The sequence below is a fragment of the Homalodisca vitripennis genome, chromosome 2 (assembly GCF_021130785.1).
Source record: "Homalodisca vitripennis isolate AUS2020 chromosome 2, UT_GWSS_2.1, whole genome shotgun sequence".
Taxonomy (NCBI): Eukaryota; Metazoa; Arthropoda; class Insecta; order Hemiptera; family Cicadellidae; genus Homalodisca; species Homalodisca vitripennis.
The window spans coordinates 197,932,873-197,946,948 of NC_060208.1; positions in this window are offsets into that span (position 1 = coordinate 197,932,873).

Genomic DNA, 14,076 nt, shown 5'->3' on the forward strand with positions numbered 1-14,076 from the left:
CTAACTTTAAATTCAGTTCTTTGAATTTTAACCATGCCGGCAATCCTCAGAGGAATAATGTGATTTCGTAAATAACATCTCTTGTAAAATCTACTTATCCTATTCAGTTCTTAGTTTGAAAAATAAAGTAATAGAAGTAAACTTTGAAATGTAAACCATATGCTCTTTGCAGATAATCTTATAAAAGAACGAAACTCTTAAATTACAAAATAAAATGCAACTCTCCATGTCACATTTGGGTGCACTTTGTCAAGTCTGTTTCTGTACTTAGTATTCTCCGGAGGAAGTAAATCTGTGTCAAATCCTAAATTACCTTCGAGTCTTAGTTCCTTTTCAAGTTAAATTAATCAAATATTCACAGAGAAATAGTTACTGCTTGTACACAGCGTTCTTTTAAGACTCTAATCTTTTGCGTTTCTATTTTAAATAGTCAGATATTTAAAAAAACCTATGAACCTTTCATGGAATTATTTTTGATAATACAGTTGTTTGTTAATGATTTGTTTTTTGTTTATTATCGATTATCAAAGTACTAATGTATGCATAGTTAAATCCTCTTTAATACAGAGAACAAGTTAGAAATACGCATCATTAATTTATTTAACGTGCCATAAGTATTTTCAGCTTATAATTATTTATAATACTCATTTAAAATATATCATAATGCACGAGGTAATCAGTGCTTACGAACTTTGAAAGAAAATGTAAAATTTATATACCTTATTTTTAAGATGTTTTAAGAAATAGATTAAATCTATTTTTAGGTATATTATTAAAGGTATGGTGATTATTGTTTGGTTATCAAGTACGGTATTCACCAGACACAAAGACTTTACCTTTTTATGTACTTGCCTATAATTATTACATTTTTATTGATCCTTTTGGCAAATGTTAATCTGGGATAAATAGGACATTACTCGAAATGATAATAATATTTCATTTGACCCAAATGTGTTCATTTAAACTTTGGTGAACATTGATTAACCCCGTTAGCTATATAGACGACAGTGTATGTAAGTCAGTAAATATTTTTTCGTGTATTGTAGTTTTTTAAAAAGATGTCAAATAAATACAAACTATATATCTACAATATACCGTTTATGTCTAGACACTACTCTCAAATTTAGCTAAGGTTTGCCACAATTTTCTCATGTACAAATTTTTTATTAATAAAAGACAAAGCATTCAAGACAAAACTTGAAATCATAAAAAGATTTGTGACCTTAAAAGTCTTCTCGTTGTTAGACTCATTCAACTCTCTGAAGGTAACCCATGGCACACCATAGGTTTTACAGAAATTGGTCTTTTGGTATTTTCCAACTTTCCACATAGATCACACAAATAATAGTTTTTCCGTTAAAATGCCTATCAGTAATTTCTTTGCTCTACCAAAAATTAATTTTAATTTGTACAATTCAAAGCAGAACACTTACCTAGGCGACCGAGAATTGCACCACAGGTAACAAAGTAACAAACCAGCTCCATCTTAATTGTACTAAGTGCTATTGAAATATTTAAAGATTATTATAACTTACTATTAACGTAGATTCATCTCAAGACGTAAACCGTACAATTCATATAATCCCCATCCAGGCCAATAATCGTTACCACCTGTTAAACACATTTTTGTAAACCATGTAAGACGCTGCTCTTGCTATCCTCTTTCATATAATCGTAATACTTACTAACAAAATATTTTCATTTTGTTGAACCATGCAGTTTTATATTTTCTGATAAGAACTGCAATTGAGACGATTCAACATGTTAGAACTCTATAGAAACAAGTTTGTTTGAAAGTGCTAAGACTGCAGGAACAAAATGCGCTTCCAGTTATAAGGGAAGTGATATCTTTACAAAATCAAATCAAAGTTAAGTAAGTTAATGTTGAATTTACTTTAAATACACTAAACAAGTATACAATTTAAAGTCAATCAATCATGCCGTAGTTATCTAAAACCGTATTTCAACCAAATCTTAAGTTCTATACAGTTCAAATAAGTGATGATATTACGTCAGTAAACTGATTATATCATCGTCGCGTCGTATATAGAGTCGTCTGAAAAAAAAAAAAAAAAAAACATTTAGTAAACTAACAATTAAACGCAACTCTATAATTACAAAAAAGTCCTCTATATCATATAGCATTATTATTTTTAATTATTAAAGTCAAATCATTTAGTATATAAATAATAAAAATCTTTATAACGAGAGCTAAATAAAAAAAACAGTAGCAGTCGTGGGACTGCCGATAGAAGTGAAAACGGAACTATTAAGTTGAGAGTAATTAACAATACGTTATAGAAGCAGTACATCTGTAATTGTAAATGTGACGCGTTTTTAATTTTCCAATTTTAAAATCCACGAAAAAATATTATCAAATAACTAGAAATCTATTTTACCACGCTAGTAAGATAAATCTTATACCGTAATAATACTCATTTCATGATGAAGAGGTTAAATATTAAAAACATAATTAAAATGAATAATGCTAAATTTTAAATACAAATATTCGTACAAATATTAAAAATGTTTAAAAATATATTCGTTGTTTTCATTATTCATTTATAAGTGAGTAAACACCGAGTGAACAACAGTGAGTTGAACATCGTTGTAAATAATACAGTTATTGCTACGGATAAAGTATATAATTGCAATAACAATTAAACCCACAATATTTAAAACTAATAAATTAGTTAAATTAACTTGGTTCTTTCGTAAAGGTATTTTTATTGCACAATAAACTAATTTATTGAGTTAATACGGTATCAGTGAGCCAATGCGCCAACTACAGTTCCGGCAGAAACGTTCACTCATCACTTCATACGCTACTACAGGCTAAACTAAACTTCCAATAAAAAAATGATAAATTACAAAAAAAATATTCATCTATTTTCACACAACTTTCTCGCTGACAAATTTTGTCTGACCAAAAAATAAAAAAAATCCTCGCTTACTACTTTTTTCTCGTCATTGTAAACGCTATGTAAAATGTAAACAATAATCAAAATTATTTCGCAATTTTTTTAATATTTGAAAATGTAACCAATAGATTGCCAATATTAAGAGCTTTAATTTGACGCATCTTACAGAATTTTACGACATTGGCTTCACTTTTAAATCGCGAGATGAAGCCGTAAAGGTCACTGATTTTCGCAGTCTGTTTTCATACTCCGCCAGGACAGCTTTAACACAGAGAGACTGACTTTTTCATGCAGGTTAGTAGTCCGCGGCCAAGTCTACGGTTAAAAAACACAGCGAGACTGACTTTTTCATGCAGGTTAGTATCACTAGCATGTCGGTGACGCGAACCGAGGATTTTACCCTCTACCAAAACGCTCAAAAATAAGAGGTAGGCCTATTCATTTAGGTGTTCCTGCCCAGTATATAAATCAAATGTAGTACATTTAACTACTTGTATAACTATAATTATGTTTGTTTATATTTCCTATGTATTTTAGGATTTGACCTTCCCTAACCAATGTGCATAAAAATATAATTTAATTAGGTAAATTTGAATTTACTTATGAAGTATAATTCAACTTTTTTGAGTGTTGGCCCTAAAATTTACAAAAACTAAATTATCAGTACAAGGTAAACGATTTTCTATATTAATTAATTTTAAATTAACTAATATTAATACTCCTGACAAACTTAGTATAATGTTAACAAACACAGAAGGATAATATATTTCGTATAAGAATGCATACATTAAAACATCTTAACGAATATTTATTAACATTATTACAGCATAATAATTGACTTTTAAATAATAAGATTAATATTACAATATCAAATTATCAATAAAATAATATGTTTTTAAAGAGAAACTTTTAAAGCTAGTTAGAATCCACAAACAATGGTATTTGTTTACTCAACAAATATGATAGAGATTCACAATATAGTTTCAGTATACAATAATATAATAGATTAACAGAAATCAACATATTAAAGGGAATCACATCACGTTCACAATACAAGTGAGGGCTCAAAATACCTCTGTGTTTATTAGAGCTAGGGCATGAATATGTGAATTTACCAGTAGAACATTCATGTTTATTGAGCGGACACGCACGTAATTCCTCTATGTACTGTATTTACGAAGAATGTACTGTCAAACTATCCCTTGCGCATATACATTTCACTCCGAATATTGATGTTTACTGAGCGGACACACACTTATTTCCTCTATTTATTTACGAAGAATGAATTGTCAAACTATCCCTTTCCCATATACATTTCGCTCTGAACATTGATGAATACTAAGCGGACATACACTTAATTCCTCTATTTATTTACGAAGAATGGATTGTCAAACTATAAATTTCCCATATACATTTCGCTCTGAATATTGATGTTTACTGAGCGGACACACACTTATTTCCTCTATTTATTTACGAAGAATGAATTGTCAAACTATCCCTTTCCCATATACATTTCGCTCTGAACATTGATGAATACTAAGCGGACACACACTTAATTCCTCTATTTATTTACGAAGAATGGATTGTCAAACTATCCCTTTCCCATATACTTTTCGCTCTGAACATTAATGAATACTAAGCCGACACACACTTATTTCCTCTATTTATTTACGAAGAATGAATTGTCAAACTATCCCTTGCCCATATACATTTCACTCCGAATATTGATGTTTACTGAGCGGACACACACTTATTTCCTCTATTTATTTACGAAGAATGAATTGTCAAACTATCCCTTTCCCATATACATTTCGCTCTGAACATTGATGAATACTAAGCGGACATACACTTAATTCCTCTATTTATTTACGAAGAATGGATTGTCAACTATAAATTTCCCATATACATTTCGCTCTGAACATTGATGAATACTAAGCCGACACACACTTAATTCCTCTATTTATTTACGAAGAATGAATTGTCAAACTATCCCTTTCCCATATACATTTCGCTCTGAACATTGATGAATACTAAGCGGACACACACTTAATTCCTCTATTTATTTACGAAGAATGAATTGTCAAACTATCCCTTGCCCATATACATTTCACTCTGAACATTGATGTGCACTGAGCGGACACGCACGTAATTCCTCTATTTATTTACGAAGAATGAATTGTCAAACTATCCCTTGCCCATATACATTTCGCTCTGAACATTGATGAATACTAAGCGGACACACACTTAATTCCTCTATTTATTTACGAAGAATGAATTGTCAAACTATCCCTTGCCCATATACATTTCACTCTGAACATTGATGTGCACTGAGCGGACACGCACGTAATTCCTCTATTTATTTACGAAGAATGTACTGTCAAACTATCCTTTGCGCATATACTTTTCACTCTGATCATTGATGTGCACTGAGCGGACACGCACGTAATTCCTCTATTTATTTACGAAGAATGAATTGTCAAACTATCCCTTGCCCATATACATTTCACTCTGAACATTGATGTGCACTGAGCGGACACACACTTAATTCCTCTATTTATTTACGAAGAATGAATTGTCAAACTATCCCTTGCCCATATACATTTCACTCTGAACATTGATGTGCACTGAGCGGACACGCACGTAATTCCTCTATTTATTTACGAAGAATGTACTGTCAAACTATCCTTTGCGCATATACTTTTCACTCTGATCATTGATGTGCACTGAGCGGACACGCACGTAATTCCTCTATTTATTTACGAAGAATGTACTGTCAAACTATCCTTTGCGCATATACTTTTCACTCTGATCATTGATGTGCACTGAGCGGACACGCACGTAATTCCTCTATTTATTTACGAAGAATGTACTGTCAAACTATCCTTTGCGCATATACTTTTCACTCTGATCATTGATGTGCACTGAGCGGACACGCACGTAATTCCTCTATGTATTTACGAAGAATGTACTGTCAAACTATCCTTTGCGCATATACTTTTCACTCTGATCATTGATGTGCACTGAGCGGACACGCACGTAATGTATTTACGAAGAATGTACTGTCAAAATATCCCTTGCGCATATACTTTTCACTCTGATCATTGATGTGCACTGAGCGGACATGCACGTAATGTGTTGACGAACAATGTACTGTCATGTTATCCCTTGTGCATATACATATAATTCTAAACATTGATGTTTGCTGAGCGGACACGCACGTAATTCCTGTATTTATTTACGAATAATGTATTGTCAAACTATCCCTGCGCATCTACATAACACTCTGAACATTAATATTCACTGAGCGAACGGGCATGTAATTCTTCTATGTATTTACGAAGAAACGTATTGTCAAACTATATCTTGCGCATATACATTTCATTCTGATCATTGATGTTTACTGAGCGGAGACGCACGTAATTCCTCTATTTATTTACGAATAATGTATTGTCAAACTATCCCCTGTGCATACACATATAATTCTAAACATTGATGTTTACTGAGCGGACACGCACGTAATTCCTGTATTTATTTACGAATAATTTATTGTTAAACTATCCCTTGTGCATATACATTTAATTCTAAACATTGATGTTTACTGAGCGGACACGCTCGTAATTCCTCTATTTATTTCGAATAATGTATTGTCAAACTATCCCTTGTGCATATACATTTAATTCAAAACATTGATGTTTACTGAGCGGACACGCACGTAATTCCTCTATTTATTTACGAAGAATGTATTTTTCATATATTCCTTACCGTATATAACATCCAATCTGTAAAATAAAGCGTTATTTATATTTACTCTCGGTTTACCTGTTCATGCCTAATGCATTTTATAAATGAGTAACAATATGTCAATGTTGAAATTTTGCATATGTTGAACCTAGTCCAGCATTAATGAACACTAATATATATGTATATAAGTTGTAACCTCTTAAATTACATGTTAATTTCTCTTTTTGCCATATTTTTCGCATTTACTTTGGTTCGTTGTAAAGAATAAGTTGGATATTTCTTTATAATTAATTTTCTATAGTGAAGAACTTAGCAAATTGTATTCTTATCAAAATGCATAATTCTATAAAAACTTTCGCACCTTCCTAAAGTCTGTTAATATAGCAGGCTGTAATGTCTTGTAATATAGGCAGAATAATAGCTACCAATTTGCAAGTTGTATCAATGTTTGGAGGACAATTTATCTTTTGTATAGCATAAGTAATCTTTGCATTGTTATTACTCTTATTTTACTATGTATCGAGATAGATAAATAACAGATTATGTCCTTAATAATAAAGTGAAGCTAATCATGATTTACCTGAATCCTTTTAAGTATTTACAGCGTAATGTGGTGTTCTTACTTTAAAATTGACTATTAAACAGTTAATTTAGTTTTGAAAACTATATAATTAGCAATTTGTATTTTGGAAATACTGTACACCTAGTAAAAGGGAATTGTATAGTAATTGTTTTAGTATAAATTACGGTATGTTGACTTGCTAATCTATCACGTGTTGTATACCACTTATTAACCAAGTAGTTGACAGTTATAGTCGAGGAGCGTAAGCACATAACCCTTTTTAGTTAAAAAAAACCATCAACTATGGTACTATTAGTGGAGGTTGGAGCCAGAGTGTATCAAATTGTTTAAACTTATGAAATGATTACTGTCGTTTTATCTTTATCCAACCGTCAGATACACAAAATAGATACTTTGCCAGAAAAAAGAGACGGATTTACGTTTTATTTACGTCTTTGGTATAACTCGCTTTACGTGATTCCAACAATAAAAAAAGTACAATATAATAAATAGTTTATCACTTCATACTACAAACCTGTAAGATCTTACCACATAAACTACCGTTGCTTAAATATTAAGGGAGGATTTATGTTACGTGGCTTTACAGCGCGAATTGGTGTCATGGATCCGGGCCTGTAAGAGTGTCTTTCTACGAACACTTCAGGCTTTCATGGGGATATGAATACTGCATCGGCTTAAGCCCTTTCAAGGTAAATGCCCCTTAAAGTGAGTTTGAATAAATTGTTTACAGGACCAGCTCGCGTGAGTAACCGCACTCTAGACATAATCGATACCACAACAAGCAGGAAACCTTTCCATACTTCCAGGCTGTAACAGTTATGTAACTTCTCATACTACCATTATACTACTGATGACCTCCTATTTATTACATTAGTGATTTTGAGTTGAAATCCGAATGAGATGAGAATACATTTTTAGCAGCTAATTTATCATCGTGATATCCCTTGTATTTTGTAATTGGTTTAATTCACAATCCTGTATGTATTGAAGGATAACTATGTGTTTTATGCAATAATTTATCATCTAGGTTTGAAAGTTTGAATACCAAACAACTATTTTTCAAAGTAATTCTCATATTTTTAATAACCCTGTTTTACAAGTACTCGATCAATTTTCCATAAAAATACAACTTCAGGTCTAAAATGCTCAGAACGTTTTAATCCGAGATTTTATTAACACAGGCCATCGATACATTAAGCCGTTTTTTATTCATGTACATTGTTTACAATAGTGATACTTTTTGTAACTCGAGAATATTTTTTGTTCATATACCGTTTAATATATTTTACTAGCGGGCCCGGCGCGCTTTGCTGCGCATTTCAATAATTTTTTTGCAAAAGTTGCCCGCGGCTTCGCACGCAATTTTCCCGTTGAAAACAGTACACTATATTCACTTATTCTTTTTCTATCACATTCTAAACATTGCTGAGATAATTGATAGTCGTTCCATCGTGAGCCTCTTGGGCGTATTATGAAGGTATGTACCATATTCCTGCCTCTATCTAGCTGTTACCCACGGCTTCGCACGCAAATCTTAAGAACCGAAGTCCTTATATTACTTAGTAAATTTTTTTTTTACTATAATAAATTTTAGATTAAATTAGTTATATCTCCGATGCCACGATTGAGCTTGCTTTGTTGTCTCGATCGAGAGAATATGTACACACGGAGTTTTGAGAACCATACTTCTGTCAAAAAAAACAACTAAGGTTGATTTTATAACATTCTTTATATTTGTAGCCAACGTAAGATAGTAATTATGATATCTGCATTACTCTTCTGATCAAGCATGAGCATGGTTTATATTAAATAAATATTGCAGTTAAAGGTGAATTTTTACGTCAAATTTGAATTGTATTATCTGGATAGTAAAGTCTATGTTTAACAGTGATTGCAAAAACAGTTTAAACAAAATTTGTCGTTTCTCTTAAGCTTACTCTATGCTTTAAAACTATAAGTGTAATATATGTTTACAAAGAACAGCTGATTAAAAATTTGAAAAGACGTTAACATATGTTTGCTGCAATGCATTTCTTATGGGTATTTCTATAACCAGTGGGGCGGAATCCTGAATCGGGAAAGGGATGGGCATATAGCTTATAAACCTTCTCCGTGGAAAAATACATATACGTACAAATTTTCATCATGATCGGTCCAATAGTTCACGATTCCATAAAGGACAAACATACAAACATTCATTTTTTATATATATAGATGATGAAACGAGATAATCGCTGAATAAATCAATTTGTAAACAAGCTTAGTACAATCATACAGCACTTTGATGTCGCATATTAACAGTTTCAACCTTACTTTCCGTAAAAGTCGAGAAAGATTTCATTTCCGTACTTTAAATATTGCACCAGACCTTTTTGGCACTAAAAGAATTGATCCTATGACTATGCCTGTCACTTCATGGAACTCGGTTAACCGTCATTGAAGCCCGACATTCCGTAGCTAGTAAAATTCTCTTTGTCTGTTTGGAGGTCGGGGGTCTTTTTTCTTAAATGATTGTTTGTCTGTCTGTCTTAAAATTGTTAACGCGAGCTTAGAAAAGTGAGCTACGCTGCAAGTCGTGTGACGTATTTCTAACTCATTTGTAATATTTTAATGTCTCTTATAAGACTTCCAGATTGTAATTTTACACAATTTGCATCGCCTTTTTACCCACAAATATGATCTGTCCCTAATCTTTACGTATAATAATACAATCCTTATTCTATAAAATTGCAAGAATAATTATTTATTGCAAAATTATTGCCAAAACTAATACCACACAATTTTAAAGCCGGTTGAAAAATAAAAGGATTTACATCAATTTTAGGTGGTGAATGTTTATGCTTTCTTTACATGTGGAACGTTATTCTTAAGTACAACTCCGAGTTTGTTATTTATCAGTATTTCCATTACACCAGTTGTTTTTAAGTCAAATAAACATTTATATGGATAATAAGTTTTATTTTTACGTAGAATTTACAATAATGCTGTTTAAATTGATGCCCTCTCTCAATACTGCTTGCTTCAGTTTGGCGGCCAAAGATACCAGGGGTATCTTTGGCTGTTACATGCTGTTACATCCTCCTTGCACATTGAACGATTCTTATACATCAGGAATATCTGTATCGTACACTTCTGTTTGTAACTGAGAGTACCTATAAAATAACAAAACATAATTTAAAACATATTTTGTAAATGACTTTTAAAAGTTCTTTAATTGTTTACAGCAATAAAGAATAAATTATCATTATTTTTAATACTATGGACCTCAAGAGACCTCATAAAAAGTGTACTCATTATTGCTCTACATTATATAATTACTGCTGTAATGCAATAAATAGTACCAGTAAACGCCCATTAAAACCAAATTTAAAAGAATACTTATAACACACCGTAACCTTGAAATGAAACCATCATTAAAGAAGTAATTGGTCATTTTTTATTATTAGCTAAAACAGATGTGAATGATACAAAGACCAATAATAATCAACAAACGATTAATACCTGTATTTCAAAATAAATTTTCTACGTGTAAGAAAGCGTAAACACTCACCAACTAAAATTGATGTAATTATTAAATTACATTTACCAATTCGTAAAAGTTTTGGTTATTTCATTAAATATTTGATAAATAACTATTCTTGCAATTCGTACTTGAGATTTGGATATTAAACTTTTAATGCCGCCATTTTGAAGTGGAAAGTGATAACAGGCGTTTTTAATTGTATTCTTTAATGTGCTTAAATAACTGCAAAGTTTCATGATTCTTGCTCCAAAGGATTCTGACATACGATTTCTTTGATAAAAACACATATTTACAGGTCAATAATAAACGAAACGAGGTAGAAAATATTCTATAAACAGATACGAACGTGTTTATATAAACGTTTTGCTTGTTTTTGTATCTACTGTCACATCTAAGTTGAGCCTACCCCTCACGAAACACCCTGTACATTGGAAAAGAGTTTTTATTACTAGTTCTACATTATTTCCAGTTGTCCCATAGGTATTAAATGTTTTTTCCATTATTTAGGTAGTTGTTATTACTTGAAATATGAAGTTTCTTATTACAAATGTTTTAATGTTTTTTTTTAGCTTTCGGCCAGGTGACATTTAATGAGCAAAACGTATGTGATTGCCTTTTGGGTAGAAAATATAAGAATATTCGAAAATTTTCGAAAATGTTATAAATACAACTTTTACAATACGTTATACGGTAAAATAATATTGGATGAAAATTAAATACAATTAATGCAGAAATGTATATATTCAAACAAACTTTTTCAATTTACTTATTACTTTTTGAAGATATATAAAGTATACAGTATGATAAGTAAATATAAAATTGTTCAACGTTTAAACTACACTTTTTATGTTTATTTATAGCTTGTAATTAATTTTGAGTGAGTATAACTTCAACAATCAACATTGTTTTTTAATGATTTACCTTGGACAGAGAGAGAGAGAGACAGTAGGATAGTCAAGTGATAGAGTCAATAACAAGTAAAAATAAACGCGTGGTAATTAACTGCTGCCAGAGATTCATTTCAGATTCACAGTACAAATAAGAGCTCAATGTCAATGCTGGTTTATTAAAGTTAGATTTAAACTCCCCATTTCGACATTTCTGTTTAATGAAGGGACATGTAGGTAATATTTTTATTTATTTACGAGAAATTTGAATTCGATTATTTCTCTGAGCGCATATTCTCTTCACTGATGATGAAATTGCATTTAGATTTTATTTAAGGCTGTGTAAAATTATTACAGTTCAATATTTTATGAGTAATAGCTATATGTATACAGTAAAATTTTGAGTGCACTAATACCATTTAAAAATAATACAAATATTTTTTACAATAAAAACAATAAAACAGTTCATTATTTAAATTGTTGCCCATTTTGATTTTTATATCGTAGAGAGAACATTTTATAATTATACTTCCTGCTGTGGTACACGTAGTATATAAATATGATTCGCCGGTTCATAATAGTAATATGCCGGTTCTAGACCACTTCTGGAGCTGACAACAAATGAATGTAAAATATTTTCAATAACAAAATAAAATAGATAAACTGTTAAAACAGTTAGAAAAGTATGTTATAAAAAAGTGAATAATCTCTTACAAAATATTTTTGAGAACTTTACATCAAATGAACAAAAAGTATGTAAAAAATACAGAATAAAATCTTCACAAATGTGAGGGAAATTTGCCTTAAATTAACGAAAACCAACTGCAAAATCAAGAATGTTATCAAAATTGTTTCAAATAAATTCTTTTATTCTACACGCTATTGATGAAAATGTAAGACTTGAACATTATTGAAAAAATTGTATAAAAAATGTAAACTACCTCCTGAAAACCTGATAAAAAGGCTTATTTAACCTATATGTATATATTATATTTTAAATAACTTTAAAATTATAAAACAAAATACTTACAATTTAAAAGGAGCGAAAAAGTATCGTGCCCCTATTGCAAAAAACTAATTTGAAGAAATAATTATGAAAGACATTAAAAGTCAAAAATACATCAAAAAACCAATTATATTTATCTAAATTAACTTAATAGTTTACGACAATGGGCTGAAGAAAACTAGATTAACGGTCACCAAAATGTATGATATAGAAAAAATACGGGAATTAAAGAAAAACTTTAAAGAGAAAGATCTCAACCTATTTACTGATGAAAAGTTCAGTCAATTGCTAGTAAATTATCTATTAAAACCCGTGGTAAAAAATATATCTGAAACGATCGAACCAAATGGCAAAACTTTAAAAGAAAATCCTGCAGAAAATATTATTAATGTCGAAGTTTTATCTTCAATTAATGGAATATTTAAACAATATCTTTAAACAAATTTCCAATTTCCAATTATTTATTTGTAATGCGACCAGGATTCATTGATTGAAATTATTTGACTCTTTTATTAAAAAATTCTAATAAAATAAAAAATATTAACATATATCTTTATTTAAAATGCGAATGTGAAAGAATTTTAGTGAAACCAAAAACTTTATAGTCGTATGTATATGACTATAAAATCAGGTGAAATATTCAACGTAAAAAATCTCTCACTAAAAAACTCAACAAATTATCGCATCGAAAACAAATAAATAATCCAAATAAAGGTTCTATTAAGGACATTAAAATGCTGGAAACAACTAATTTTGAGCCTGAATAAACAGGAAAATTTAAAATGTATGATCATATATCGATTTACCAATGGGAATGAAAGATAAACAAAGCTTGTACAAATTTCAAAATAAAGTCGATTTTTGCTTCATTTACTCAATAAAATGCGCTATCGAAAAAGCAAAAACTCATGTTGACAGAACAACACCAGACGGAAAATTTTTAAATGACGAGATATTTTCTTGATGTGACCATGCAATGTCGTTCAAAGATGTAAAAGTGTTTAATAAACAAAATTTGGATCGCATATAAGGATAACCGAAAATATATATATATATATATATATATATATATATATATATATATATATATTATATATATATATATATATATTTATATACGTATACATATAATCAATATCAGTGATTAACCGAAAAAATATGAATATTTAAGCAGTAAATAAGTAAGTTGTAGAGAAATTCAAAGAGGAATTAACGGCGAATAATGGAATGTAAACACAAACATTTGTGCTAAGAGAGTCATTTCTTGGTAGTTTTAGTTATATAATTTCCACCCCCCCCCCCCCCCACCCCCCCCCCCCCCCACCCCCCCCCCCCCCCACCCCCCCCCCCCCCCACCCCCCCCCCCCCCCACCCCCCCCCCCCCCCAAGTGTTGTCTACTGAACTTAATATCTGT